At 48.3% G+C, this 26,396-nt stretch overlaps 1 protein-coding gene across 1 annotated transcript in view; it reads right to left on the bottom strand.

The window, feature by feature from the left end:
- Nucleotides 1-26,396, bottom strand: part of PKN2 (protein kinase N2) — a 1,791,501-nt gene that overhangs the window by 1,394,139 nt on the left and 370,966 nt on the right. The gene's annotated exons all lie outside the window — the stretch shown is intronic.

The raw sequence follows: 26,396 nt of genomic DNA, 5'->3' as shown, positions 1-26,396 counted from the left end.
TCCTGGCGTCCCAGGTGTTAGCGAGGGAGGTATCTTCAATGGGATTTGCTTTAAAGAAATTGTTAATTGTGGTTGCGATTGAGTCTATGAGCAGCATCTCGTTAAGTATTGGATCGTAGAGCGTCCATCTGCGTTGCACAGTATGGGATGGTTCACGTACTCTGATTTCCAGGTTCACTGGGGCGTGGTCAGACAGGATCCTTGAGCATATGGTTAAGTCGTTGGCGAATGTGAGTAAGTATCTGTGGGGATACAAAGAGGAGGACTAGTCTGGAAAATGTCCTATGAACTTAGGAGTAGAAAGAAAAATCTCTTTCTGAGGGGTGGAGTACTCTCCATATGTCCAGGAGTCTACCACCTCCAGAGTTCTGAATAGCTGTTGGAGTGCCCAGTGCAGAAGAAGTCTCCGGAGGAAGGCAGATTTGATCTTTGTGGGGTCGGGACTCTGTTAAAGTCGCCGCCGATATTATGTTTACCCTCTAAGAAGGGGGAGAGAGTGGCGCTCGGTCTCGTAGAAAGCAGGTTGGCCTGTATTCGGGGCGTATATTGATAGGAAGGAACATAACTGTCCCAGCAATAAGCACTTCACAACTGTAAATCTAATATCTGGGGATCTAACCCCTTCCTGAAGAGAATTGCGGTGCCCACCTTTTTGCCGTTTCCTGAGGCACAGAATTGCTTCGAAAAAAGACCTGGGAGCATAGACGCCCAAAGTCAGCTGGCAAGAGGTGTTTCCTGAAGCATTTCCACTGTTGCATTTTCGTCTTGAGCTTTTGCAGAATTGATTTGTGTTTGGCAGGAGAATTTAGTCCTTTAACGTTCAGGGAGACAAACCTCAGGGTGGGGTGTTCTTGAATGAGAGGTGAGGATGTTGATGCGCTCGGAGGGGGGGGTGAGGTGAAGATGGATCAGACAGCATTTCATAGGATTTGCAGCTCCACATTTACCTGCCGGTGAAATTTTTGCTCAGGCCTCCAACGGGAGGACTGAGATTTAACTAGGGGGAGGAGGGGACAGTTTTGTGGGACTGGCGCCACTCCTGGCCAACGTGGCCAAGTAACTGTATTTAGCCAACTTGGCTAGAATTAAGGGTTGAGTATTCCAAGGACTCATAGATGGATTGTACCTCGGAAATGGGCACAGGCCGTGGGGTAGGGCCCGCTGCTCCGGCTGTCAAGGTTCCTTTTGCATGGCCATAGGTGACGAGACTCCCTCGGGTAAGCCGCAAATAGTTCCGGGAGTATGGAGGAGGCGAGCTGGGTTGGGTCGGGTAAGGGTTGGGCCCAGGGTCCCAGAGGCCAAGGTCTGGTCTCATACTGCTTAGAGTTTCGATCTTCCAGGAAGTTGGTTGCGTTTCCGCGTTCGGCTATTTCTTTCTTCTGAACCTCAGGACTTTTGTCCAAGAGGTCTGCTGAGTTTTCGGGGACACCGTGGGGTCCGTGTCAGTGACGTTTTCGGAGCCTAGGGGTGACTGGCATTTAGGCGAGGCTGAGTGCATGATCTTCTCTGCGTCCTCCAGGTGGCTAATCCTCCTCTGGGTGCCCATTTAAGAGGGCAGTGGGGAAAAGCCATCTGTAGCAGATTTGTTGGTCCTGCAGGAAGATGGTTAGGGGTCAAGAGATCATCTTTTCTGGAGAGTGAGGAGAGATAGGTCTTGATAGATCTGAAGGGGAGAGCCCTGAAAGGTTTTCATCCCGGGTGTGTGGGATGTTTTAACCCACTAGTCCAGGCCCTGCAACATTCCTGTGCGCTGCGTGCATCAGGAACATCAGAATGGCCACCAGAAAGCATGATGCTCGCTAAAAATCACCCAGAAGTGTGCAGGAAAAACCTGAAAAATAGGCCGCCAATCCACTTTTGCCTATGTCAGTGGTAACACAGGAGACCACTGCCAAAACCCACCATTGGGCTACCCACAGAGTAGCCTGAAATCACCAGGTTACTCACCGTAGTGACCACCTTACTCCTAGTCCATAATCCCCTTTCCTCCATACTTATGGGACATCTCTCCGTCCTGTGGGACAGGACCAGAGCACTTTGTAAAAAGCATCCAATTTTTTTTTTTCAAAAATGTGTCCCTCCTCTTTCCTGCGCGGGGCCGGGCATGCGGCCGTAACCCCGACCATCTTGGCTCCGCCCCGCGCATCGCCCATCAGTCCTTTTCTATCGCAGGGTCAAGACCCATTAGCAATAACAGAAGAACCTTATTAGAGGGGACGGCGGGCGGGCGTATGGAGGAAAAGGGACTATGGACTAGGAGTAAGGTGGTCACTACGGTGTCCCGTCCCCTTTCCTCCATACTTATGGGAGATTCCCAAGCACTCCTTACAGGAACTATGGGTGGATGGAAATACCCCTTACTGAAACAGGTTCTTCAGCACAGCCTGGCCGAACCGAGCATCAGCTCTAGAGCTCATGTCGAGGCAGTAATGCTTACAGAAAGCAGATGGGGAGGCCCAAGTAGCCACTTTAGCGATGGACTCCCACGGAACATACTTCTGAAAAGCAACCGCGGCTGCCTTGCCTCGCACCTGGTGTGCATGATACCTTCAGGAGGTTTCAGCCTTTGGACGGTGAAAGATTCCGTGATACAGGCGGCAATCCATCTGGAAATGGATGCCTTAGACGCCGGCCTGCCCTGAGGTTTACCGAAGGTCACAAACAGTTGGGAAGAGCTCCGAAGCTCGGAAGTCCTGTCCAGCTAGAACTGAAGAGCTCTTCGGACATCCAGGCAGTGTAGAACCCTTTCCGCCTCCGAGGCAGGGTTCAGAAAAAAGACCGGAAGGGAAATAGACCGATTCAGATGGAATTCGGTCACTACCTTTGGTAGGAAAGCTGGGTTCGTCCGAAGGACTACCATGTCCTTGTGAAAGACCAAGAAAGGATGCTCCACCAACAATGCCTGGAGCTCACTCACTCTCCTCGCTGACGTAACGGCTACCAGAAAGGACACTTTCCAGGACACGTACTTTAGGCCAACCGTGGCCATTGGCGCAAAGGGTTTATGGCACAGCGCCGTCAGGACTACATTTAGGTCCCAAGGCGGGTGCAGACTACGAACCAGAGGGTAGATGCGTGTCAAGCCAGCAAAATATCTCTTCACCACCGGGTTAGTTAAAGAATAAGAACACCAGTCTGTAGAGAGGTAATCGGAAATCGCCGAGAGATAAGACCTGCAAGACAGAACATAAACCCCTGATTCTGCTACGGAGGATACGAAGGACAGCACCGTGTCAATCGTCACCACCCTCGGGTCCAATTCTTTCTCCAAACACCAAGGACAGAAACTGAGCCATTTACTCTTGTATTGGGATCTGGTCGAGGGTTTCCTGGCTACCTGGATAATGCGCATGTTATCCGCAGACAAACCCAAATGCTCTAGAGCCGTGAACTCAGGCACCATGCCGCCAAGTTGAGAGATTGTGGGGAGGGGTGCCACATCTGCTGTTCCCCTTGGTGAAGAAGATCGGGAGTTACTGGTAACCTGATCGGCGGACACACCGACAAGTGTTGAAGTTCTGAGAACCAAAACCTGGCCGGCCACCACGGAGCTATCAGTAGAAGAGAACAGTTGACAGAGCTCATCAACTTCCAAACTGCTCGATGAACTAGGGGAAGAGCCGGGAAGGCGTAAGCTCTCATGTTGTGCCATGGAATCTCAAGTGCGTCCCCCAGAGAGGAGGCTCCCAGCCCCCCTCTGGAGGCGTACTGAGGAAGCTTCTTGTTTACCGCCGTGGCGAAGAGGTCCACCTCCGGTGTGCCCCAACGCGAGAAAATCCATGAGTGGATCTCCGCCTTCAACTTCCACTCGTAGCTGACCACTGTCCGCTGGCTGAGGGCATCCGCGGTGACATTCAGCCGGCCCGGGATGTGCACTGCAAGCAGCCAGACCCCATGAAGCATGGCCCACTCCCAAATCTGGATGGACAGATCCACGAGAGGGGGAGACTTCGTTCCCCCTTGCTTGTTTATTTAATACATTGACACTGCATTGTCTGTTCTTACGCGGACTACCTTTTTGACAATGAGAGGTCTGAACGCCTTGAGCGCCAGAAAAATCGCCAGAAGCTCCAAATTATTTATGTGCAGGAACTTGTCCTGAAGCGACCAGAGGTCTGAGACCTGAAGAAGATCTAACGTCGCACCCCACCCCAAAAGGGAGGAGTCTGTCGTGATAGTCACCATGGGGGCTGGGTCCTGGAACCCCGCGCCCACTGACAGGTTGCTGAGAGATGACCACCAGTCCAGGTCCACTCTCATGGAATCCGGAATCATCATCTGCTTGGAATCCAGGTACGCAGCCCGACGCCAGGAACTCCGAAGAGCCATCTGGGTCCGTCTCATTTTGAGACGAGCAAGAGGAAGAGCCAGTACACACGAGGCCATGAGGCCCAGAAGCCTCTGGAACCACCAGGCCGACATGCTCTCCGACTGCGTAAACATCTGACAGGTGGCCAACAGATCCGTCATTCTGTCCCCGGTCAGATACACTCGGCAATCTATCGTGTTCCAACGAAAACCCAGGAAAGTCAGGTCCTGTGAGACCGTCATGGAGGACTTCCGCCAGTTCACCGACAGCCCAAGATGGAACAGGAGCTGAAGGAGAGACTGGAGGTTGTCTGCTGCTGCCAACGGAAAAGGGCTGCGTAGGAGCCAGTCGTCCAGATAGGGATACACATGGATACCCTGGAGACGAAGATAGGCCGCAATCACTGACATCTTCGTGAAGACAGGCGGCGCCGAACTGAGGCAAAAGGAAGCACCCGAAACTGGAAATGCTCCTCTCCCAAAGAGAAACAGAGGTATCTCCTGTGTGGATTCCAAATAAGGATATGCATGTACGCATCCTGAAGATCCACCACGCTGAGCCAATCGCCCATCTGCAAAGAGGAGCGATTCTGGCCGAGCGTGATCATCTTGAATTTCTCTTGGGGTAGGGAAAGATTGAACTGGGAAAGGTCTAGGATGGTGCGCAGGCCACCCTGGTTGGGTTTGGGCACCGTAAACAGCCGGGAGTAGAAGCCCTCCCCTCGCTCCCCAAGGGGAACGGGTTCCACAGCTCTGAGGAGCAGAAGTTTCTGAACCTCGGCCTTGAGGGAGGGTGAGCCCGACAGCTGAAAAAGAGGGTTGAGGTGTGGGGTAGGGGGTAAAGGTAAGCGGAAGCCCGCTCGAGCGACTGACAAGACCCATCTGTCGTCTGTGATGGCCTGCCACGCCACCCAATGAGACGCAATGCGTCGTCCCACCCGGGTCTCGTGCGAGCGCGGAAAATCCTCATTTGGCAGGTTTATCAGTGGCGGTGCCACCTGAACCTGATGAGGAGCGGGAGAAATACCGCGTACGCTGTTGTCTACGGTGGTTATTCCCTGCAGGAGTATCCATTCTGCGAGATTTGCGGTCGAGGAAGCCCCTAAAACCAGAGGAAGGTCGACCTTGCGACAACGGCCTTTGAGCCTTGAAGGGAGCTTTAACCAAAACAGACAATGATTTGGCTGTCTGAGTGCTGCCTTTGGTTTTGGTGAGCTCTACATCAGTAGAGGAGTGAAAAAGCTCCTTACTATCAAATGGAAGGTCCAGAACCTTGTCTTGCACCTCCTTCGAGAACTTAGTGGCATGCAGCCACGCTTGCCGCGAGTTATCAATCCCAAGCATAAGACCCTGAGCCGAGGTGTCTGTGATGAGCCGCAGCCTCCAGGAGATCCTGGGCCAAGACCCTGGCATCGGAAAGGCCTCCTTTGAAATCCTCCAACTTCTCGACTCCGACAGACCTCTCCACATCCGCATGTTAGCTCCCGCCAAAATCAATTCTGCATTGGCCTGCCTGAGCTGCAAGGCCGAATTGGCAAAGATTTTCCTCCCTAGGGAGTCCAGGAGCTTGTCCTCCTTTCCCAAGACCTGAGTAGCCGTCAATGAGGAGGATGCTGCAGGTCTGGATTGCAACGTAGCCGCAACCACCACTGTGGAGGAGGGAGGCGGACAAGACGACAAGGCCACTTCTTCCAAAGAATGTAGCCTGTACCTCGTGTCAATCTTTATTAACAAAAAGTCCTGAGTGTTGCTTTTCCCAAACTCTACGGACCACGGCCAGAACGTCCTTCTGCAAGAACAGGCCGGTACACTCCAAAGGAGACAAGGTGAACGCCCCAGAAAGCACGCCCTCCTGCGGAGCAGGTGCCTCGGGCACCAGAACATTTAAGAAACTCATGATGTCCAGCACCCGGTCATGGAAAGCTCTGATAGAGCGGGGAAGGTCCTCGTTGTCCTGATCGCCTTGAGGGTCATTGACAGGTCAGGATCCTGCTGAGCCGTGTCAGGCACTGCCTTGTCCACTGGCGACAATGGTGGCACATGCGGAAGCGCTGTGGGAGGCACCACGGGCAAGGGAGGCGCCGGCAGAACCACCGTCGGAACGGGTGGAGCCGGAGGCGCGGGTCTGACATATCTCCTTGAAAAGCCCTTTGAAATATTCCCTCATGGGGTCGGTGCGCATAAGCGCTTGAAATTTACCGAAAAAAGCGCCCTCAGGAGATTGTTTCGGAACCTGAGGAGGCCTCTCATAAGGTGGACAAATCCAGGGACGTAATAGAAGGGTACCACACCGGCCCCTACACCGACGAATCCACATAAATCAAGGGAGCCGCCCCCGCGGGCAACAAAACATTGTGCGGAAGCATCATCCAGGCGTTCCAATCATAAACCGGCCGGTAAGGATGCGCACAAGGGACCTTAGGTTCACCCGAAGGACCGAATCCTACACCAGGGGCCGATGGCGTAGTTGTAGGGGTAGTACCTAAAATGGCCGCCGTGGTGGGAACGGCTGCCATTTTGTCCTCATCTGAGGGGAACTGCGGCACGTGAGGAAGTGAGGCAGGGGTCCCCGTCGATGGGTCAAGGGTCTTAATTTTAGCCTTAACGTAAGGAACCTCGGCAGAGCAGGTACTATGAGGCCTGGAATGTTTCTGCGACATACCAACCGCCAACTGAGCCTTTGAAGGAAGAGCCTTGACACCGTCGGTAAAAGAAGAAACTTTCTTCTTTGCCCCCTCAACAGATCTGGTGTCACCAGAAGAGCGGGAACGGTGCGCTGTCACCGATAGGGCCTTGCCCAGCCCCTCAGAACTGTTGGTATCCTTAGCCTCTGTACGAGGGACTTCGGACCTAGGCCCGGTAGAAGCCTTATCGGCACGGGCCTAGAACATCTGTTCGGTAACCTCAAGCCCAGCCAAGACCTCGGGGCGCACCCCGGTTTTGTTTTTGAGGGAAGCCGAAAGAGCGGCCTCAGAGCAAGCTCCGGTACCCCACGACTCAGTAGAACTGGGTCTACAAACAGCCCCCACAGGAGGGGCCTCGGAGCATACTCCGGTGTTCACAGGCCCCTTACGGAGACCCTTGGAGAAAACTCCAGTAGAATTATTAGGCCCGACAGGCACCTCAGGGCGAACCCCGGTAACAGAGCGATCAACGCCCCTCCCAGCTAGAGAGGAACCCGGAAAGGAATCCCCCGGCCGGGGTGCTCTGAAAAGTAAAGAACTTACCGGGCGTTTTTTCTTCTCGTCGATGAACGCCTGAAAATGCGAAGGAGGAGTCCGTCCGAACACCTCCTCCCACTGCTCCAACTGACGTTGAAGTGCCCGGTCCGAAAGGGAGTCACAGTAAAAACAGGAGTCCCAATGGTGTTCCGGACCCGAACACTCTAAACAAAGAGAATGGGGATCCGCCCTCGCGAAGCAACAGTGACACGATGAACAGTCTGGAAAATCTAGTTTAAAAGACAGACAGACTAGTAAACGAACGCTAGCGAGAGCTAGAGAAGGAAAAAAAAGGGAAGAAAGTCTTGCGAGGATGCAAGTGCGTCCGGCCCCGATCGTGCGGAGAAAAGGACTGATGGGTGATGCGCGGGGCGGAGCCAAGGTAGGCGGGGTTACGGCCGTGTGCCAGGCCCCGCGCAGGAAAGAGAGGGACACATTTTTCAATTTTGGATTCTTTTTACAAAGTGCTCCTGTCCCGTCCCACAGGACGGAGAGATGTCCCATAAGTATGGAGGAAAAGGGACGGGACGAAGGAGTACTACTTGAAAAAGCAATGCTGATTGCAAAAGAAGAACAAGTTACTTCTTACCTTGTAACGTTCTTTCGACGGGATGTTCCTCCGACGTATTCCTTATCTTTGATAATACGTTTCCAGCTTGCTGGCCTCGGAAATTTTTTCTGTAGCGGGCGCTGCGCGTCCACGTTTGCCGAGTCGATGTCCCTCGACGGCCACCGTATCGGCGCCAATGTCACCATGCCCATAAATAGCCACGCGCGGCGTCCGTTGCTCAGTTTCGTTTTGTAGCATAAGAAAAGTCATGCCTGAATTGGTTATTGACCTTGAAGGAGCGTAAGCTGCAACCACAAGGGAAGTATTACTGCGGAGATGGATGAGAGGGGCGATAAGGAATACATCGGAGGAACACCCCGTCGAAAGAACGTTACAAGGTAAGAAGTAACTTGTTCTTCGAAGGGATTGTGTCCTCCGACGTATTCCTTATCTTTGATAAGACTCCCATAGCAGTGGCATGTAATTGGAGGTGGGAGTAAGAATGTTATATATCCCTTTAGGGATGGACCGAATGTAATACGGCCTTGCCAAATCTGGTCTCTTGACTAGTGGAGGAATCTAGGTTGTAAAATGTTGTGAATGTATGTGCGGACGACCATGTGGCAGCCGCACATGTCTCTGACCTGTAGCCCTCTTTGGAGAGCCGAAGAGGCTGCAATACCCCTGGTTGAATGAGCCCTAATATTTTGGGGTGGCTCTTTCCCTGCAAGTTTGTAACATTACAGAATGGCCAAAATAATCCACCTGGAAATGGTTTGTTTTGTTATGGGTAGTCCCAACTTGTGACCCGAGTATCCTACAAACAGTTGGTCTGCTTGCCTGATCCTAGCCATTCTGCTGATGTAAAAGCTGAGAGCTCGCCTTGGGTCCAGCCTACGTAGCCTTTCTTCCTCTTTCCCCGGATGGGGAGGAGGGTAGAACAAAGGTAAGGTAATTTTCTGAGTAATATGAAATTCAGAAACCACCTTTGGGAGGAAATTAGGCTTCACCTGTACGACAACTTTGTCCTTGTGGAAAATTGTATGTGGGGGTTTACAGGAGAGAGCTTGTAGCTCGCTCACCCTCCTAGCAGATGTTAGTGCTACCAATAGGACAGTTTTAAGCGTGAGAAATCTCAGCGAACAAGAGTGAAGTGGTTCGAATGGAGTGCCCATTAGGAAGTTTAAGACTAAATTTAAGTCCCATAAGGGAACCTGGAATGGTTTTGGAGGATAAACATTAGTTAATCCTTTGAGAAATTGTATCACTAGAGGTAGTTTGAAATACAATGGTTCCTCCGCAGTGCGCTTGAAGATTGAAAGCGCTGCGAGAGAGCCTTTTACAGTGCCAACTTGAAGGCCCGAGTTTGTCAAGTAGAGTAGAAACGATAACACCGTTGGTGTACCACATGCAAATGGGTCGATATTCGCTTCCCTACACCAGCTGCAAAATGTGTTCCAACGGCAGCGGTATGAAGACTTTGTTGCTGGCCTTCTGGCCAAAAGCAACACCTCCATGACGTCATCAGGGAGATCCCAATCCTTGTACCTCACCCTTTCAGAAGCCAAGCGTGAAGGTTGAGAGTTCTGGTGTCTGGATGGAGAACCTGACCTCCCTTCTGCGAGAGAAGATTCTCTTTGAGTGGAAGACGGATTGGAGGGCAGATGGACATATCTAGAAGGTCCGGGTACCACGTTCTCCTGGCCCAGTCCGGGGCAATTAGGATCATGTTTTCCGGAATCTTCTCAACGTCCTGATCATTTGAGGAATAACAGGGACTGGTGGGAACGCGTAAAGGAGTAGAAACTCCCAGTCAACTACGAACGCGTCTCCCAGAGCTCCTCTCGCGGGAAATTCCCTTGAACAGAACAGATCGCACTTCCCGTTGGTGCTTGTGGCGAACAGATCCACCTGATGGGTTCCCCAAAGGGCAAAGATCTCTTGAAGGACTTCCTGAGCTAGCTCCCACTCATGGGAGACTGCTCTGCCTGCTCAGAGCGTCCGCTGTCAAGTTCTTCTCTCCGGCTAGGTGGACTGCCGATAGAGAGATTCCTTCCCGAATTGCCCACAACCAGAGCTGCATTGCCTCTCTGCACAGTGGCAGTGACCCTACGCCTCCTTTTGTTGAGGTAGTGCTGTCCGTCATTATCAGGACATTTCTCCCCTGTACTGATGGCAGGAAAGCTTTCAGCCCTAGTCTGATCGCTCTCAGCTCCAATAGTTTGATGTGTAGTCTGGACTCCGATGGAGACCAACGACCACTGATGGTCAAGTCGTTGGCATGGGCTCCCCAGCCCGTGAGTGAGGCGTCTGTGACTACCGTTATCTCCTGCCATGGTTGCCAAAACAGTTCTCCTTTCAAGATGTTCTCTGGATAGGCCCACCATTGAAGGTCGCGGGCTACCTTGTCCGGAATCCGGAGGAGATCTGTCATTCTCCCTGAGAATTGCGACCACTGAGTTCTCAGTGCCCACTGAAGAGATCTCATTCTCAGGCGAGCCTCTGGCACAAGGAAGATGCAGGATGCTATGAGGCCTAGCAACCTCAAAATGTTGAAGGCTGGGAGACGTTGGGCATTTTGAAACTTGTTGACCATCTGCAGAATATCTACCGCTCCAATGAACTGGAGTCTCTGTGATGGTATCATCTGTGACTTCTTTAAATTAAGGGAGAAGCCCAGTTTGTGAAGGAAGTGGCAGACATAATTTAGCTGGGCCTGAGCTTGTTCCGAAGATACAGCCCTAATCAGCCCATCGTCCAGGTAGGGGTAGACGTGGATCCCTACCCTCAGACTCGCAGCCACTACTGACATTTTTTTTTAAAAAAAATCTAATTTTAATTTTATCGGTTTATCACAAACCTTTAAAATGTTTACAAACAAAAACAAAACGCAACACATAATAACGTCATCCTTTAGGAATACCCCTCCCATATTCTCTATCAAACAGTCAGTTCGCTATCCTCATTACTCATCAACCGACAATGCATTCAGGTGATTTTCTATTAACATTAGAAAACGAGTCAATGGCAATAACAATTTCATGTCCAATCCTTGAAACATATTGGCCCACCAATCGTCGGCACAAGAGGAGGGGTAATTTAGGCCCCAAGTGGATTGTCCTTTCTGATCGAAGAGCCGTGCAGAATAGCACCAAATGTTTAAGGGTTTCCTTATCCTTAGTGCATAGTCTACACATTAGATTTGAGACTATTACTTTTCCATGAAGCCAACCGATCTTTAGTTTTAAATACGTTTAAACGCAGCATCATGAACACTCTTCGAGCCTGAGAATCTGGAAACAACTCGATGTAGCGTTGAGGAGCGTTAAATGCCCGTATTTCGAGCGGTGCGTCCCTCATCATTTTAGCTCCAGCTCGTTGTGAGCAAGTTTGCTCCCAATCCGCACGCCAGATTTTTAGTTTGGCAGCGTTCGGGTCATTATGCAGCATGTCCAGACTAATTCCATATTCACACAAGATCTCTTCGCATCTTTTAGACCATAGTGACACCATGCTATTTGTTGGCGTCAGATCGTAAAAGATGTCAAATTGTGGTATATGCTCGCGCTGGCGAGTTTTCCGAAAAACTCACCAGAGACCAGCATACCCTAGCATGGAGCGAAATGAGCGACAATTCATATCTCACACATGTCAGAATTCCCCTTGGGAGAGACAGGACCTTAGACCAGAAACAATGCTCCAGCGATGCCCATGTGTCGTGACTGCAACCCAAAGCGTTTTCAGCACCATATAGTAAAACTGGGATTACTTTCTGCTGGTAAAAAGCTAGCACTGGTTTTAGTGAAAATTTCCCAAATTTCTTATGCATGATGACAGCTTGACTTGCCAGTTGCTTGCTTTTCCTTTTCTTTTCAGCAATCCATGGACCATCGTTGATTGATGAATTTATTAACATGCCGAGGTATTTTACGCTCTGGGCTATCTGAATGGCCTCCTGACCCAGGTGCCAACTAAGTTGACTCGATTTTTTTCGGCCTTCATTTTTCAGGTTCTTTAACACCAGAATTTCATTTTTTTTGTGTTCATCACCAAATGGTTAGATGCGACATATTGGGCAACCACATTCAGCTTCCTCTGAAGGCCGACAGATATGAATAAGCTGAATATTGCGGCAGCTAGGGGACATCCTTGTTTTACCCCTTTATAGGTTTTGATTGGGGCTGTTAGATTTCCAGATCGATCCAGCCGGATTTTTATGGAGGTTTCGGAGTGTAGTTCTTGGATTGCTGCTAAGTCAGCTGGACATCCCCAACTTTGTAGTTTTAGCCACAAAAGAGGCCTGTCGATGATATCAAATACACATGAGAAGTCAATGAAGGCCAAATATACCTTTATGTTCGACTTTATAGTCTCCATCTTCATCAGGTTCAGAAGTAACAGATTTAACGAGCAGCCCAATTGCTTTACAAATCCAGATTGTCTTTTGTCTACATGATTAGACTCAATTGCCCATGCCAGCAGTTTCTGCTGCAACATTGTGGCATACATTTTCCCCAGAATATCCAATAATGCCACTGGGCGGTAATTTTGTGGGCATGTTCTGTCCCCCTTCTTAAATATAGGGACAATAACAGCAGATTTCCAGGATTTAGGGGTCCTGTGGCACTTACTTATTCTGTTGACTAAAGCTACCTATATGGATGCCCATAGCTCAGGATGTTGTTTGATCGTAAAATTGGTAAGACCATCAGGGCCAGGCGCTCAGGAGTTTTTAGTCTTCTTAATTATTGACACAATCTCCTCTCTTGGAAACGACAAAGCCCACGGTTTCAAAGATGTTTCCAATGGGATAATTCCATGATCTTCTGCTTTGTAAAGTACCTAAAAATGGGCTATCCAAGCGGCTTCCGAGACCATGCAAGGCTGCAATGCCATTTGAGGAGCTTGAAAGTTATTAATAAGTCTCCAGAAGTCCCTCGAATTTTTGTTCCTCAATATGGCTAGCATCTGCTCCGCATCATTTAGCACTAGGGTATTTTTGTACATCTTCAACCAGTTCTTATATTTTTGTTTCACCACCTTTATTTCCAATTTTTGAGTGGCAACATCGAGGGACTTGGCTCTCCTAAATGCAGCACACATCCTTCGTTTTTGGATGAGGATCTTGCGATCGAAGTGATGAGCTCGAACCATGTTAGGGTTTTTTAAGCCTACCTTTACAGTTTTGAATTGTGTCAATAATTGATCGTATTCTAGATCTGCACTCAGATGACAGTACTGGATCATCACAACGTTGACTTCACTCTCCTCCAATCTTAAACAAACTCTATTTGATTCGACCTGGAGTTTGTGTTCTCACTTTTGCCTTTGGGCTGATCCAAATATCGCAAATGCCATGAGTAACATGTCATGATCACTATTTGCTTTTTCACAGATCCTGAGCGAATGGATCCTAGGATGCAAAGCTTCGGACACAAACATGTAGTCTATGGTAGAAGATGAATCTGCACGATGCCATGTGGGAACAGATGGTATGTCACCACAGGTGCTTCCATTCAACATCTGGAAGTTACGTAAACCCATTTCGATTATCCATGCGTGTGCCAATATGCCTGGATCTGTGTTTGCTTCCTTAATTAGGTCGATGTTTAGGTCACCACAAATAAGTATCTTGGACGAGTCTAATGATTCAACTAGAAGATCAATTAATCCTGTTATCTGGTCATTAAACACCATTTTTCCTGCCCGTAGATGATTCCAATACAAGTTGAGTATTACAATCCTGTCTTGCGTATGCTCATGTCCACCAACTCTTTCAATGGCCGTCTCCTCAATATAGGGGGAATGGTTGACAGAATTTGTAATATGCCAACCCGATGCTCTTCTCACCATCGTTAGTAACCCTGACATAGGGCGCCCATGCTTCGATTTTATGGCCGGATTTATTGCAATCTCAAAGTCCGAATTTACTGGCAACTCGCTTAACCATGTTTCTTGTAAACACACGATGTGTAGATTGTCTAGCCAGATTGTATTAAACAGGTGTGTAAACCCTTGTGTGTTCCAGGAAGCTAAACAGCAGACCATGGGGGCTTCATGATCCTGGCATTATTGCCTATTTTTTGTGTTTAAGGCCCCTGCTAGCCAATGCCATTCATGATTTCCAGATACAGATTTCGAAGTTTGATGATTCTCTTTGCTGATTTCATCGGAAAGTTCATTTCTTTTAATTGTGATTCTTATTTGCGCATTTTGGCCATCAGATTTCACTCTACCATCACTCGTTGACGAGTGAGTTATCCTTAACGGGCACTGTGGTTGAATGCGTTTCTGATCACAGGTTTGCTTCAAAGCCGAGTGCCCTTGTGAGTTCTTAGTCACTGTGTCTTTTGTTGGAACCGTTGCTATAAGTACACTCGGGGACGCTTCCCTTAAATTTTACGAGGTCCCATTGAAGGATGGTTGAGACGCCTCAGGCTCATTCAATTTGTAAACGTCAAAGCCCAGTGAAAACAATGCTACGTTTTCTTCCAAGATGGATGTAATTAATAGGTTCGAGGATAGATGGAGCACCACCATGTCGTTCGTTCCTTCAGCTGGAAACTCCACGATTTTTATGTCATTTGAAGTTATGGCCCGTAGACTTGGTACAAGATGAAGTAGCATAAGTACAGTTCCTCGATTCAAAATCAAGTTGTCTATTGATTCTAAGCTCTCAATAATCAACTTATATAAGTGAGGCCCTTATTCGGAACTGACTGAGACACTTTCCTTTGGGGTTTGTGGGCGTCTATCAGCCACCAACCCTTTCACCTTTCTTCGATTGTCTTCCAGAGCCTCGACCTCAGTACTTCCATTCAACGGCCCACGGGGATGGTTTTCATTTGCTCTTTTGTTGACTTGAAATCGACCATGACCTCCCCGGTCTGACAGCTTGAGAATTGGCTAAGCACTGTTTTCTCTTCTCGTCCAGTGTGAGGAACACCGGGCTGGCTACCGGGGGTGGCAGTGAGTTATTACTATCACGTACTTCAATGATTTCACAGGATCTTTCATGTGACCGGCATTTTGTAACGGGATTTCTGCAATCGTCCTCAACAATGCATGGTTGCGTTATCGCAGGGATGTCCAGAATAATTTTGTCCGTCGGCTGTACAGGTTTCTCCTTACATTGAATAGGCGCCTCACTTTGATGCGATCCTATGTTGTGAGGCAAATCAACGCCTATTGGTAAGGCGGCTTCCAGCTCTACATATTCTGGCTCATCGTAAGTTGACAGATCCAGTAGTTCCGTCGCAACATCCACGGATGGTGTAGTACTCTTTATTTGGGTCTGTTTAACCGGTGTTGGGTGTACACTTTTCCCTTGAGTTTTGGCTAGGTTTTTAGTTGGAGCAGGGCCCATAGACGTCTCGACCAAATCAGTAGACACTGCCTGGACCATTTTGATGTTCCGCAGGAATTTCCGAGCTCCATTTAAAGCATTATTTTTCTTAGCTTTTTGATTCTTTGATTTCTTACTGATTGCAGCAAGTTTCGATTTCGGTGGCAAAATCACAGATTTTCCCGAGGCATGAGGTCCGCCTGTAAAAATGGAGAAAACATTAGATTGGCCCACTATAGAGGGAGTTATTCGAACTTCTGCAGTCGGTTCCATTTGAAAACTGACTCCTGAAGTCGAAGCAGGTTTTGTTGGCCGCACATCTAGCCTGCTCGAATGTAGGGATGTAAAGGTATTACGGTATACCGTTAAAGATACCGTGAACCACTTAATTGAACAATAATAACCGTCACATTGTTTATACCGGTATACCGTTCATGCCGTTAAGTGTGCTTTTCAATCGGATTTGTAAAGGCTGCAGTAAGCAAGTGCTGCGCAGTCTTGGTCTTGCACGGTTGGATGTGCTGTATGCCAAGTAGTTTCAGTTGGAGCAGTTTTTAATGCCATTCCATAAACCACACGTGCCTGACACAAAATCAATATGTTAGCAATAGGAAGAATAAATAGTGCTAAGAAGGAAAAGGGTTTACTTTGGGTTGGCGGCTTTGGGGTTTATATATTTATAATGGCTTGGTTTTTAGTTGGAGCAGTTATAATGGGTAATGTTTTCTAAACAAATGACAATGGGGGATTTCCCTGGTTCTATCACTGAATTTACATATAATAAGTCACAGTGCGAAATTTACTCATCTCTGTGGGTATTCCCTGCTGCCATACCAAAGGGTAACATGTCCGCGATTACTGAACACCTTTTGGCCCACAAGTAAACTAAAGGCTGTAACGTAAAGAGAGAGTGTGTGTGCGCGTGTGTATATGCGCACAAGCGTATACTAACATCAGACTTCATTGATCTTTGGCATGCAGGTTATCAAGATGGCAACATGTTCATCTTCACCAGTAGCCAGTGGGGGAGTTAAAAGCCTAAATGACCACTTAAGAAAAGCTATTCAGTTTGCTTTGCCAGTCGCAGCAGGGCCCCCCTCCTCCTCTCCACACGTGTGTTTATGTTTGGTGGAAGCAAGGGGTGGCATTTCAATGGAAAGTATGTTGAAAAGCCCAATTCTGGCCCTGGGTGCCTGGTTTTGTTTGTGATGATAAATCTGACAATTTATGACCTTTCAGAAAATATTTGTTAAGATTAGTAAACTCCACCTGCTATACTGTGATAACCATGATATACCGTCATTTGGCAAGAAGGTTATTGTACCATCATAAAAATAATACCGTGACACCCCTACTCGAATGCTGTGTGGAAAGACTGGTCAGCCACGTTCGGTGCAAACGAAATTACCGATGAGCAAGGACCATTCTTCGCCAAAGACTCTGAGACCTTATTTCCTATGTCTAAAGGAGCTGCAGCTTCCTTCGCAGTCGCCGTTGCAGGCTCCTCTCCCACCGGAATGATCTGCGTTGGGATTGAAGACTGAAGACATTGGTGTTCTTGCACAGTCACAACATCAGCTTGAGGAAGCCGGTGTTTTACTAACTTGTTGTAATCTTGCTCAGCTTGGGGTCTGTACTTAGCACTAGTATGTCTTCCATCGAAGATGGCACAATCAGGAGACCTTTGCCGAGCTGGATGATTTATGTCGTGTTTGAATAGGGCAAGTGTCTCTCGGGCAACTTCCGCAAACAGCCTTTTATCGGTTGAATCACTTTTTCTGCTCTCACTTAACAAATTAAAGGCTGCATCCGTCTTAATGCTCTCATGTTGCTCTACATATGAGCGAGGTTTTTTTCCAGTTGGATCAGTTTGGAATTCATCATTGCCACGATGGTCGTTAGGTCTTTGGTAGCCTCATGTATATTCTCAAAGTTTCATAAAAGGGGACAATGAAATCGACGAGGATGCCATTAAAAGGGCTTGCAATTCAGTCGAAGACGACACGGCCGGTATTTCTGCCCTTGTGGTTTTTACCTGGAGCTTCGGTGATCTGCCAGCAAAGTGCTCCTCATCGCGGCGAATTTTAGGGAACGGACGTTCCATTAATGATGAGTCCATAGAGTCGTGTGAGGGGTGCTCATTACAATACGTTTCATCAGTAACCCCATTTGCTTTCCCGTTGACGGTGGCATGTCTTTTTTGGGAAGTCAGATGAATGTCAGATATTTCATGTCTCGATTCTCCCTTTGGCAGGGGATCAAGTGTCTTTAGCCGTTTGTAGCAAACCTCTGGCCATATATCACCCCTTGCCCCCAACAACTGGCTATTAATTCGTTTTACAGCTGTTTTAGCGTTAGTGTCGACAGGAAACCTCTGCTCTGTAGCCTTCTTATTTGAACACGCTTTGTTCATGAGCACTAGGTTCTGTAAAACGTTATTCACAACCCCTAGTGAGTCTCTTCTTACGGTATTTATATGGCTCACATCAAACTCAATCAAGTTGTCAAGCTTCGAGCTCTGGTCACAACATTGCCTTCCTGAATTTAAATTACTTTGCTGGTGACTAAGATCATTAACTTCATGCCAGGACACAGTGTCCCAATTGGCCCTCACACACACTGGAGAACTCGCAGTGAACACTGCATCTGCCTCCTTTGCAAAGAGCACAGAGACCTCACAGGCCAGGCTAGAGAGAGAACAGTCATTTAAACATGCTGCTTCATTCCGTAATCCAGCTGAATTACGATCTTTCGATAATTCAGCTTCAATTACTGCAGGGTAATCTCCACCAGGGGGAGCCTCTCCACCAGGGGGAGCCTCTCCCTCCCCACCGCAGCCACACTCCATTTCGGACCCAGCGGCGCTCTGGCCGCACCGAGCCGAGCTCTTCATCCCTTTGTTCCCCACCCCCTCTGAAACGGCATCCCCGGGACCGCTGGACAGCCGAGCACCTGCAGCAGCCGATGGCGAGGTGTGTACACCACCGCAGCAAGCCGAAAGCCCACCCCCAGCGACATCCTGGGCATCGCAGCAAGGCACCGCCGAAGAGACACCGACCTCGGCGCCCACAACGTCCGCGCAACAAGCGCCGCCACCAGCAGCAGCAACACAGCTCTACCCTGCGTCGCCGTCAGCCAGGCAAGTTCCATTTCGCGGAAATGCGGGTTCATTTGAGGCACTTGAGGGTTCGAATACTGTGTCACAAAGAGGGTGTGTGTATGTAATATTAACCGCTGCAGGGTCAGGATCCTGTTCGTGATTTGGATTTAAATCTGCATTACAGTTGGCTATCTCCGAAGAACAAGTATGATAGCGACTTACTTTCGCAATACATAGAGTACGTTGTACAGCAGCAGGGTCCTCTGTTGTGCCGGCACAATCTCGTCGCCTCTGAGCCCGGGTCCTTAGAACGGGGGATGGCGCCGCCGCCATTGCTCACCCACTCGCCAAACAGCCAAACAGCTCTGCGTCCTCAGCCCTTTCCACCTCCGGGCTTCACGCCGCAAGGGTCACAGAGGCGGCCTTAAGTAGTCAGCTGACCAGCACGTTGTTAAAGGCACACACACCTCTACCCTCTTCTACGGGCTTCTATGAGTTAGAATGATAGAGTCTCTCAGCTCCTTTTCCACTCGCCACAGCCAAACAGCTCTGCGTCCTCAGCCCTTTCCACCTCAGGGCTTCACCGACATTATCTTGGTGAAGACCCTCGGGGCGGAGGTCAGCCCAAATGGCAGAACTCGAAATTGATAATGAGAGTCGTCGATTGTGAACGTCAGGTATTTCCTGTGTTTGGGATGGATTGGCACATGGAAATAAGCATCCTGAAGGTCCAAAGATACCAGCCAGTCCTGGAGCTGGAGGGCCTGAAGGATCCGAGAGAGAGTTACCATCTTGAACTTGTCCTTCCTGAGGAACTTACTCAATTCTCGTAAGTCCAGGATGGGTCTCAGTCCTCCGTCCTTCTTTGGTATGAGAAAGTAGGGGGAGTACCAGCCCTTGTTCCTGTCCGCTACAGGTACCGGTTCTATGGCACCTTTCTCTAGCAGGTCTATAATTTCCTGCAAGAGGAGCGGATCTGGAACTTTTAGAGAGCTGTTCCCCGTTGGATGACTCTGAGGGATGTGTAGAAAGGGTAGGCAGTAACCCTGGGCAACTGTTCCAATGCCCAAGCATCTGACGTTATAGCCTGCCATTCTGTCAGATGGTGAGTTAACCTGCCCCCTACAGGTGTTTTGTGTGGAAAGACCTCAGAGCGGTTTGGGGGCGGCTGATGCAGATGCCGAGGGTAAAGAGGCACCTGCTGCTGCTGCGGCCTTAGCACCTTTGACTCGTCCACCTCGGGTGGATCTCCTTTGGCCTCTTTCAGCCGGCTGTCCTCTGCCTTTCCCGAATGCGGAATAAGAGCGAAAGGACTTTCCTCTCCCAGAGGTTCCTGAGGGGCGAAAAGGAGTTTGGCGGATAGCAGCTCCTAAAGATTTTGCTGCTGCTTTAGATGTCTGCAACTTTTCCAGACTGTCATCAGCCTTTTTTCCGAATAATGAAGAGCTGTCAAAGGGCATATTCAAAAGTCTGGCCTGTAAATCTGGAGCAAAGCCAGACTTTCGCAACCACGCGCATGCCTGCGGATTGTTGTACTTGCTGCCATGGCCCTGCTGATACTGTCAGCGGAATCGATGCCAGTTTGAAGTGACTCGCACATGGCATCTTTGCCATCTTTAATAATGTTAAGGAAGGCTTCCTTTTCCTCTCCTTCGGGTATGCAGTCAGCCGCTGATGAAGCACACTCCCCCAGTGTGTGACTAAACCTGGCGAGCGTACAGGTGGCGTTGATGGACTTAAACGCCATACTACAAGCAGAGAAGACTTTCTTTGCCATAGAATCTTACCTCTTGTCGTCTCTATCCTGTGGGACAGTAGGGTAAGCGGTCCTGCTGCTTGATGAAGTTGCCGCTTGGACCACCAGGCTCTCTGGAATCGGGTGTTTCGATAAGTATTCAGGGTCAGCAGCACCTACCCTATACTTGGCTGATAATCTTTTATTGACAGCAGGGATAACTTCAGGAGTTTCCCAATTATATGCAATCTTTCTCTGTAAGGCTGCATGGAAGGGGACCACAGGATCCTCCTGTGGACCTTTGTCTAATATGTCTGTCAGGTCATCCTGTTGAAAAACAGGCAAAGGCGCAGACCAACCCATGAATTCAATAATTCTTGCCATCAGGGTTCTATAGGGTGTTTCGGCATGTTCCCCTGGGTCTGGCTTAACAAAATCCACTTCTGGGGAAGTGTCCAGCCCACTTGCCTCATGTAATGACTCCTGTAGGTCTTTCAACATTCTTTCCTCAGAGGTGAAATCCTCTGAAACAGGTAGTGTGGTCCTCTGTAACCCGAAGGTTTCCTGGTCAGAATATTCCCCTTCTTCATAAATTGAAGATAATCCAGGCTACTCTGACCTCTGAAATAGTATAAAACCCATTTCTAAGGCATAAGGAGCCAAATTTGTCATTATTGGGCGAGAAAACGTTGATGACGCCGATGTGACAGGCTTCGAAGGCGCTGAGAACGGCGTCGAGAAAAACGGAAGAGGCCAAGAAGAACTCGAGAGGATCGGGATCCTACTCGAGGATGTCGACGACGGGCTCGGCGTCGTGCCGGAGGCTCTTGGAATCACCGTTGGCTGTGGAGTAGCCGTGGTCTTCTCTTTCATAGGCGTCGATGATGGCGTTGAGTCGATTGACCGATGCGTTGAAGAACCCTTCGACAACGGCGTTGATGGTGCCGATCCATGCGTCAAAGGAATCCTCGATGACGGCGAAGACGGTGCCTTCTTACCCGATGGCCCGTGGCGCTCTCGGGTAGAATGTTTCGCCTTCGGGTGCTGCGACTCGCGGCGTTTTGATTTTTTGGGTTTTTCACCCGGGGTATCACCCTCAGCTGTCTTCGAGGGGGACGAGGCCGCTTTCTCGAAGACGCTTAACATTTTCTTCCTGAATTCCTCCCACTGAGCTTGAGAGCTGTGTTTTGTGGGGCAGGAGATCCTTTCTGGGGAAACAGAAGATGACAAGCAAGGGGATCGACGTCTCTTCTTTGAGCGTCTTGATCTCAACGAATGGTGGGATCTACTTCGAGATCTAGAATGGGAATGTGTTCGACGGCAAGGAGACGAATGCCTCGGCCGAAGAAACTTTCGAGGAGGTTTTGACTGACTTACCTCTCTCGAGCTTCCCCTTGCGCTCCTTCAAGGCTTTCGCCGTCATGGACATGCAGTCCTCACACTCCGAACAATGGTGCTCGGCTCCCAAGCACCACAAGCAGATCCTGTGTGGATCCGTTATCGACATTTTTATTTACCGCAGTCTCGACAATTTTTGAAGCCGGATCGCGGCATTGTCGGTTCCGATGAAGATGCCATTGAGAACGAGTTGGTATTCGAATAGATGTAGATAAATTATCTGACTGAACAACGATGTTCCAAGGACCCACGAAGCGCAGAAAAATGGAACTGAGCAACGGACCCCGCGCGTGGCTATTTATGGGCATGGTGACGTCGGGGCTGATACGGTGGTCGTCAAGGGACATCGACTCGGCGGACATCGACGCGCAGCGCCCTCTACAGAAAAAATTTCCGAGGCCAACAAGCTGGAAACTTATTATCAAAGTTAAGGAATACGTCGGAGGACACAATCCCTTCGAAAGAGCTGTTTGGAAATCCGTTTTTCTTGGTGGTCAAATTTGCAAAAATCGTGGTTCACAAACCACACAAAAGATCCAACATCCTTGTTGGGGGTTAAACATCATTCTACTTCAAGAATCTACATAAATATAATGTCAGCAGGAGTACATTTATCAGAAGAAAATCCACATTTAAAGATGCTTGCTTGGGAAAAGATGGTGAAAATAGGCGCAATTCCGCTACTCGCCTCTGTCAGAAGCTGGCGATCTCTAAATCTGTCATGTTAAAACTTGTGTCTGAAAATCTAAGATGGTGAAAGAAGAGACTTCCATCAAATGCAATAGGTTGCCACAACTTCATTTTCATGTTGAAAAAGACTGGAATTGAAGATTGGTTTGCTTATTTTAAAATTGTAACTTTAATTTTCAAAAGGAATAATGTCATAATTTACTGTAATGTAACCTGATTCAGCTAAACTTCAAAGAGGTTTTCCCACACTGAGAACACACTAACCTTTTCCTTCCCACCAAAAGGAGAGGATCTCTCATTTGGATGCTAATGAGAAGAAGAGGAGACTTGCTCTGCTACTCTGGGAAAGAGACAATGGGTTTCTTGAACTGAAAGAAAATGCTAATTTGGGTGTGAACAGAAACCAGCCCAGGCAGGCACAAGCTCATGTTACTCTCTGGCTCAGCCAGACCTTGGAGGCGGGCCAGACTGAAAATGTGGATTTGAAACTGAAGTAACTATGTTTGAGAAAAAGACCTATAGCAAATTGTGCTGATCTGGTAAAAATATGGAATTTAGAGGTTATTAAAATGAAAAGATCGCTCACAGTTTAAGACTAATCTGGAATCTGTGCAATGTTCAGAGACTGAACCACGAAAATGTTAAGATTGTAGCAATTGTGATAATGTTAGGAATATGAACATTTACAGGAATATACTCAGATGTTATGTGCATGTATGTATAAAAAATTGTTCAGATCCGAAAATGGGTAAACCACCAAAAGAGCGAAAAACTCATTTGTGAACCAAAACTCGTAGGAACATGAAACTTTGGCAGAAACGTACCTTAGTTAATCTGTAATGTAAATATGTATTATTAACAAGATGGGGATATTGGAAATGTGTTATGAAAAATAAGATATACTGTACAGGAACAAAGGGTAGGGTTTTCTCCCTAAGCCATAAACATGACACATCATGACACACTGTTCCCTTCTCAAATCAGGGGAGAGGGAATTCTCTGACCTATCAGATTCTTAGAGGGTTGGGCGTAGTATAATCAGCCTCCCCACCCACTTGGAAAATAAATAGGGACTGTTGAGGATCCAGAAACACACACATTCACCCATCACTGATCTACCGCCGAAGTAATCTGCAGGAAGAACCCAGATCCAGACTACAGAACCTAGATCCAGACTACAGAACCTAGATCCAGACTACAGAACCTAGATCCAGACTACAGAACCTAGATCCAGAACCCTGAAGCAGAGGCCCAACCCAAAAAGCTGAACCCTTCTCAGCCAGCCTGTAAAATCTTGCAAATGTATTTAACCCCAAACTTACACAGGGCCTAACGCATTCAACCGCCTCGCTGTGCTCTTTTGGCTGCTTCTGGCTAAGAACCCTTGCTAGATGTCATGATTTCTGCCCCTCATGTCCCCAGCCCTCCAATATGTCAGGCTGGAGCCAGGCCACGATCACCTACATGGCCCTCAAGGGCCTCTCCATCCCTCCAAAGACCCCCTTGGAGTCAGACTTGACGCTTGTGGCAGCAGACTCACTCACTCCCATAGGATAACATTGGGGGATTGGACTTGTAGTGCATTGATGTGGACAAGATGGATGCCCCCACATAATTCGGTTCCCAGAACTGCATGTGTGGTCTAGTCTTTTGGGTGTGGTTCAGGCCAGCGACACCTGGGATACCAAGAGACTATTTAAGCCACACCCAGGCTGAGAAACATGCTTTGCGTTTTCTGCACCTGCAGCGTGACAGTCACTGTGTTCGGATCGGTCTCCAGTAGGCCTGCATCTTTCTTCTGCGCTCAGCTCCTGCAAGAACAAGAACACCGTTAGGAACAGCCTTACCTTGCGGCGCTTCTGGCCATCATTCATCGCTCCTTTTCTGCGGGCATCTTCGGCCGTGTCATTCCCATCCCGGCACGCTGCTTCCTAAGGAAAAGGGAAAAGAACAGAAAAAAGGCATTAGTAAGCATTCTGCAAATCTTCGCTTATCTTTAAATACTGTACAAGCGTCAAACGCTTACCCGAATCCCAGCCGCTCTGAGGGAACTCTGTCTCCGGAACTTCTCATCCATCTGCAAGAGGGAAAAGACACTCCAGGTTAGCGTGAAAACATCTAGAGGCGCCACATACCGCGCTTACCCACCACATTTGTTCTTCACAACCGGCATCCACGCTCAACACGTTGTGGCACCTAAAAGACACAGAAAAATAACTCAGTTCAATACAAATATGAAAGGGGTGCATCACGCATCGCGCTTTCACTCACCTTTGGCTCGACTCATCTCAGCAGCACGCCGCCATCCCCGGACGCCGGCCATCATCTAAGGAAGGAAAGTAACGGAGTAAGAGAACTGTTCAAAAGACTCATACTTACCTGTCGGACTCTTGCCAGTGAAGTAACTAGGCAGCAACGAGCCAGCATCAATCAACGCGCCCCTGCGCTGAAACCAGGACGGAGAGCACACTATCCAAGAAAACAAGGTGAGCTGTGGATCAAATGGAAGGGTTGGACCCCGGGGAAGAAGGGGTTCAAGCACACAGAGACAATATGGAGTTAATAGCCTCCACAGAAGGATTTGAGGTCATAAGAGGTCACAACAGGCTGAGTGACGTCCCCGTGGATACCAGGTGAGCGTTACACTAGAACCCCGAGATCCAGATCAGTCCAGCAGAGCTGTACCCAGAACCACCAGTCAGATCCAGTCCAAGAGGCTGTGCAGACCAGAGTGCCTTGCTGAGAGCAGAACTAAGCGCTTGAGACCTGTCTGATGGCAAGCGAATTCCAGCCAAACCTTTGACCAGATCTTTGACGGGCCTATTCCATTCCAAACCCATAGTGCGAGTATTTAGCATAGAACTGTCCATAACCATCGCTTAGTTTTAAGTAATCCTATCCAACCCATTCCAACATATCCAAAACTGCATTGTAGAATCTCTTGTGTCTATCCTGAATCCTTCTCTAATCCACATACTTCTGTGATAATTGTAGTGATAAAACATCTTTGCGCAATATATTTTTGAAGAAAGGCAAGCGTCTCGACAGGTCCCACCAACTGGTGGTGCTACTGGTCTGGTGGGTGCGCGGTCGTGTAGCTGGTGGCTTCATAGACTTAGTGTAAATAACCTGTTTGTAATTCATGCGCAATCTCCCATTTGTAAAATCTTGACCCTTTGAGAAAAATCTACCTTTACCAAAACCTCCAACTTCTGAATCGTACATGCTAGGAACGAAATTTTGAAGCTAACATCCTCAGCTTTCAAACGAACCAAGAACCGCACTCCACTCCTTATAGTTTTCCTGTGCGCTGAAAAGTTTGCCACAATTTCACATTTGGCACAATTTCACCACATGTAAAAACAGCTATTTCTTGCTTTCAACTTCTGAATTTCGTTTTACATCTGCCAATCATTCCACAATCATTGCTAGTGTTTACCTGAACCTATTCAAAGCGACTCACGAGTTCTGAATCCTATTTAGCGAATTAAAGTCATTTTTAGCATTTTCCCATTCATTTCAAACCACATTTAAAAGCATTTGACCGGTTTTAAAATCATTCCTGTTCTCTCTAAGCTTTCTGGGGAATCGGGATTGAAACTGCAATTGTTGATTCCTGAAACCTGTGTGCCCTCATTCCATCTCTTCTTATTGCATATTGGGGGGGAGTGAGTAGTGTCAGGGGGAAAGAATTGAATTCATATCAAGTTTCATTTCTGTGTTGCATTAATTTCATCTCATTGCATTTCATTGAACCCACCCAAAGTTTTATTCTTTGCTACATTGTTCTTCCTATTCATACTCCTATTGATTAAAGAGATTGTTGAGTTATCACCCATTGCTGATCATGTATAGGTATTAATAAGTGTGATATTTAGATATTATTCATAAAAGTGATTTATATAGTGTTCAATTCATCAAATAAATCTTAACTTTGCAAAACAAACCTACTTCTTGGTTCAGTGAGACCAGGGGGATTCAAAGAGAGGGGCGTTACATAAGGGTACATCGTCCAGAAATAAAAACTTTTGACATAAAAATATATAAAT

Source organism: Ambystoma mexicanum, chromosome 1q, assembly GCF_040938575.1.
Source record: "Ambystoma mexicanum isolate Mex_15411 chromosome 1q, UKY_AmexF1_1, whole genome shotgun sequence".
NCBI classification, from domain to species: domain Eukaryota; kingdom Metazoa; phylum Chordata; class Amphibia; order Caudata; family Ambystomatidae; genus Ambystoma; species Ambystoma mexicanum.
The sequence above is the reverse complement of the archived record's forward strand: the minus strand, read 5'-3'. Positions and strand labels throughout refer to the sequence as shown.